This window comes from Geospiza fortis, unplaced genomic scaffold (assembly GCF_000277835.1).
Source record: "Geospiza fortis unplaced genomic scaffold, GeoFor_1.0 scaffold237, whole genome shotgun sequence".
In the NCBI taxonomy this organism is placed as follows: Eukaryota; Metazoa; Chordata; class Aves; order Passeriformes; family Thraupidae; genus Geospiza; species Geospiza fortis.
In genome coordinates, this window is record NW_005054319.1 from 427,308 (window position 1) to 432,857 (window position 5,550).

The window sequence follows — 5,550 nt, forward strand, 5'->3', positions numbered from 1 at the left end:
TCTCGAGTGAGGAATGGAAACTTTGGGGGCAATGGGCTGGGAGGGAAATGAAATACAGGGGGGCTTGGTGCCTCTGCATCTGGGCTTTGTGGTGGTGCTTTCCTCCCACGCCCAGTCTGTGTGTGAGTGGACTCAGGATGATATCAGAGGGATGATATATTTGCAAACTTGCTGGCTTATTCCCAGATTTGCTGCAGATTTCGGTGTGAGCTGGACCAGAGGGGTTGGTTGGGAGGAGCACCACCCTGCAGAAAGCCTGTGCTCCCTCCTTCCCCACTGCCAGCCCATCGTGAGTGGCATCACCCCACTGTGCCCCAGCCTGTGGACCACAAACAAGCCTGGCACCAGACAAAAACCACCTGGCTGTCTTCCCATGCACCTGCTCTCCAAGGTGGGGGAGAGGGACCGGCACTGAACTTCAGTTCTGGTGGCTCCGTGAAAGGGCTGAGTGCTGTGTAAGTGCTGAATCACCCCTGAGGGTTTATTTAAACCCGGAGGAGTGGATGGGGCATTGACTAGAGCAGGTCCCACTCCTCCCTGCTTGCGTCACAGCTCGGCACCGGCTGTGCAAACAGAGCCGGGGGCCAGCCCGGGCAGCGATGGGGCTGGGACAGGGCCCAGAGCAGTTCCTGGGTTCCTCTGCATCCCTCCTTCTAGGAATGGGCAAACCCTGCCTCGCCCATTCATTGCCTGAGCATCCCTGTGCCTGCAGGGACGGGAGCTGCTGCAGCTCTGGGGTCACTGGAGGATGGGGGATCCCCACCTTTGGGTGCACCCACAGCAGCACCAGCACAGTGGCCAGGCCCCCATGACTTGCTGATGGAGTAAAAGGGGGCTTATACCCCAAACCCAAGCCAGAATTATCTGCACAGTCACGAGTGCTTTACATCACCTGGCACGGGCAGGAGAGTCACCCTGGCTGAGGGCAATGGCCATCCCTGCTCTCCCTGCCTCTGTTTCTCTGACAGAAAACAAAGGCAGCATTATTGCCACTCTCTCCAAGGTAGGAGAGGTCACCTCTGTCAAAGGCTCAAAGCCCCTAGATGGAAAGTGCCATTAGCCTGGCAAAGATCAAAGCGAATTTCCCAGCATGCTTGGGTAGCCCAGGATCTGTTTCATTTCCTAGGTACTGTACGAGCAGAAAACTCCATCCAGCTGCTCCCCGGCCTTTGTCATCAGAGACCAAGAAAAATCAATTCTCAAAGTAATTAAGAAGCAGTTAAAAATGCACCGTATGGCTCGGCATAGTGCCACGTAACACCTGCAGGAGGCTTTTGCCAGGACAGGTAACTGAACCCCAGGGAGCATCCTTGGGGGAAAGACCCCCTTGGAGGTGCATCAGAGCCAAGGGGTCACTGAGTAGCATGGGGGTGGCGTGAGTGGGGCCAGAGAGCTGAGACAGGCAGAAAAAACCCACGGAGAATCAGCTTTTTCTCTTCCCCTTCTGTTTTTAGCTGGAGGAAATATCCCCTGAAACAGATGCCAAGCCTGGCTGGAGGGGAGGGCTGCTCCACCATTCTCTGTCTCTGCAGGGAAGCTCCAGCACAGGATTTAGCTTACACCTGTCCTGTTTCTGTGGAAGAAGTGGACTCCAGAGATGCCCGGGGCAGGGCTGAGCTGGGAGCCCGGCCGGATGGCCCCAGGCTCTGGCTGTGCCGGGGTAATCGCGCTGCGCTGCAGAATGACCTTGGGCTGAAAACAACTCCACGCTCCGGCCTCAAAGGCTGTTGCTATCAAGGTCAACCAAAACAGCACTGGCAGCACGTTTAAGCAGTGGGGGAAGGGAGGGCTTTGCTCTGCTCTGGCCAGGCCAGCACAGCCAGGGAGGGTGAAAGGGTGGCAGGGCTGGGGGGCACCAGGATGGGGCTGGGCAGAGGGTGCCAGCCTGGGCATCAGCTGATGGATGCTGACCTGGCTGGGACTGACACCTTGGCCTCCTGCTGCCTGTGTGAGCTGGGAAACCCTGGGGCCAGCGTCAGGATCTGGGAATGCTGGCACAGGGATCAATGAAAGGGCTGGGGAAGGCGTGGGGGCACAGAGAGAAGGCTGGGGGCAGCAAGGACAGGCAGGGCTGGAGAAATAGGTGGAGAAAAATCCTCAACCCCTCCAGCAAAGTCCACTTGTCAGGGACAGCAGGCTGTAAACCAGGCACGTGTGCCCTGCCAGCACCTTGGCTACCTGGGCAGGGCTGGGCCCTTTCCAACAGCCTCGGCAAACCCAGGCACAGGTTGTTTGTCTGTGCCTTGAAAACGGAAAATGGGGGATTGATACAGTTTTGCAGCATGATACAATGTAATGATTTTCATTCCTTGTGAATGGGAGGGACGCTCGATGCATTGTTAGCCTATGTGGATGCAGCCGATCAGGAGAGAACATCCTTGCACATGGAGGGCTGTGAAGGGAAAGGCTGTCTCTCTGATAGATCAGAGAGAGCTCAAGGATCAATACAAAGGAGCAGAAACCTCGGGGAGGGGTGGATGGGAGTGGAGAATGATGCTTAAAGGGGGAGAGTCGAGTCTGCAGCTTGTCAGGGATGAGCTGGCATCAGGGATGCAACGCAGCGAGCCAGGAAAATGTCAGGGGCTGTTTTGCTTCAGGTTTAATGCTGAATATGTTCCCATAAAGGGAGAGGTGGGGGCTGCACCGAGGCCCCCAAACATCTCCAAAGGGAGTGGAGGGCCTGGGGTTCCTGCTTAGATTTTACCTTCTGCAAATTCCCGTTACAGCTGATGCTGCAAGGAGAAAATTGAAAGAGGAAGGTGCTGAGATGGCCCCTGTGCCTGTGAAACAGGGGATGTGGTCAGCACCTTTCCTTCTTCCCCTTGGGGAGCGGGAAGGGAAAGGCAGTGCTTCAAAAAACATCCATGATTTTTGGGCGAGGGTGATTCAAAGAGATTGTGGTGGTTTCAGAAGTTTCTACCTCTCTTCTCATTGTCACAACAGCAGGAGGGAGAGAAGGGAGGCCTGGGCACATGACAGAGTGAGAGATGGAAGAGCTGGCGCTGAAAGGAATGTGCAGAGATCCAAGCTACAACTCCAAGTCCAAAAATTCCCAGGAATATTTCTCCCCCTTTGACCCTCCTCTCCCCAAAAGCGTGGCAGATGCCATCCCTGCATGGGCACAGGGCTGCTGCACTAGGGGAAGGGCTGGGAGCAGCGAGGGGAAAGCAGAGCTCACACACTGTCCCACAAGTGCAGCAATTCAGGCCCAGCTATATCAGCTGGTGAAGGGCAGGAGGATCCTCCCTCGGATAGTTTTGTCCAGAGTGGTTGCGAGGCAGGCACCAAGGACAAGCAGGGAGAGATGAAGCAAAACATGGGAACTTGGGAGCTTGTGATGTCTGCCCCAAGGCAACACAACAGCCAGGGAGCTTTTTGCTTGGTTCCCCTTTCTTTCCTCTCAGCTCTTGCAACATCCCAGAAGAGATGGGAAGAGAGCCCCAGCCACGGGCAGGGAGGTGGCCTGGCCCCTCACACAGGGGTGAATATGGTGACTGGCTGGTGGCTTTGCTGTCAAGGTGTCTTTGGCCTGGGAGGAAGTGGTGGCACCCAGTCATGTGCTGGAGGCCACATCCTGCCATCCCACCGAGGCCAGACCTCGCTGCCCCTAAAGCCAGGAGCTACGAGGCCGGGGCTGCTGCCCTCCGGATGCTGGCAGATGGATTGCCTTCTGATTCAGTCCAATAATCAAGAGTAATTGCCTGGCAGTTCCCTCCCTGCCTAATGGGCTGTCTCCCATCGTGGCTCCCCAGCCTGGCTCCACCCAGCCTGCTCACAGGGATGCAGCATCCCACCCAACTCATGCATGCCCCATCCATCTGCCCAAGACCCCCATGAGCCCTGGTGGCCTCTCCACATGGTCCTGACCTGATGTTCTCCATCCCAAACCCATCACCCCTGTGGTAATGTTGGGCTTTTCCTGCTTTATCAGCACATTGGTGGACCACACTTCCCAGCTGCGAGGGCCATCAGCTCTACCCATGCCTTGTGGCTCCCCTTATTTGACGTATAATCTTCTAATTAATAATCAGCCTTTTCAAAGTGGAATGCAAACATTAATTAATTCCCCATGAGGCAGGTAATTAACAGCCATGACTCCCATTTTACTGCCAGGGAAGCTGCGACAGAGAGATCTTGCACGATCCACATCGAGGTGACAGAGGAATGACTGGGCAAAGGCAGCTCTGCTCCAGCCTGGCCCTGCAGGAACCTGAGGCTGGGTCCCCTTCCACTGAGGGCTTCCTGGGGGGACTCTCCTGGGCTGTCTCTATCACTGTGGCCATCCCCAGAGAGGAGGGGATGGCATAATCCCAATGTGGCCTGGCAGGACACGTCCATCACTGTGGCCATCTCCACATGGTGGGGATGGCCTGGTCCCAAAGTGGCCTGGCAGGACACCATGGCCACCTCTGCCCCGTGGGATGAGGTGTGGCCCTGGGGTGGCCTAGAAGATCCCACAGGTCTCCTGTCCCTCTGTACCATCCCCTCCAAAGCACCCACCTGGGTGCACCTGTGGTGCTGAATTTTGGGGCACCTTCACCAGGACAAGGCACTCCTGGGGAAGGGGATGCCATCCAAAGGAAAAGGGTTTCTCTTGTATTCCCATCCATGCCTGGTGTCCCATTGCCTCCCATCCCCCCAGGTAATTGCAAATCTCCATCTCAACAAGCTTTTGCAGGTTCTTCCTGCTGCTCTCCTCCTTTGTTCATCCCACAGCAGGAGTAATGGGGGGGGGGAATAATGCCTGGGTCCCCTTCAGTGAGACCCACATGGGCAGCCTGGGGAGGGAGCCCCATCCTCATCTTCATCCTCATCCTCAGTGTGATCTTTGCAGCTCCCTGATGACAAAGAGCTTGCTGGTGTGGCCTGCAAGGCCTTGACTGCAGGCCTGACTTGTGCCTCTATGATGCTGGACAAGGGGTATTCCATGGAGAACAGGCATTCTGAGCCTTTTTTTCCCCTGAGATTTTTTTTTTACCTGTCACTACAGTTTTCAAACGGCTGAGATTACACATCCAAGGTCCCCACGCTGAAGTCTCTGTGCTTCCAGCCGGCAACAGATTGCGAGTGGCTGCTGCTACTTTACTTACAGGACTGCTTAATTAACTTGATTAATCAGCCCGTGTTCGCACAACACTCTGGAGACGCAAAGCCCTCTGGTTGCTGCTGCCTGCTGCTCTGCGGCCGCTGCCCTCCCCTTTATTCCCGACCACTGTCGGATGGTCACAGGCAAGAAGGGAATTGCAGAAAGGCAGCCCAGGCAGCAGCAGCCACGTCTCCCACTCCAGCAAGGTTTGGAGCAGAGAATAGAAACAAATATCGCTCAAATCTGACCACACCACTGCTCCCGTGGTGTGCCCTGCCAGCACGGGGCAGGATGGAGAGCAAGGACCAGGCTCCCCTGGTTGACTCGATGAGCCAGAGCCAGCGGAGCGTTCCCTTCTCCCCGGTCCCGCTGCCACCGTAGGCACACGGGCTTTAACAGCGCCCGGTGGCGCCGGCGGCGTTCCCGGTTGCCCGGGCGGGTCCAAGGGCCGAGGGCCTGGTGGC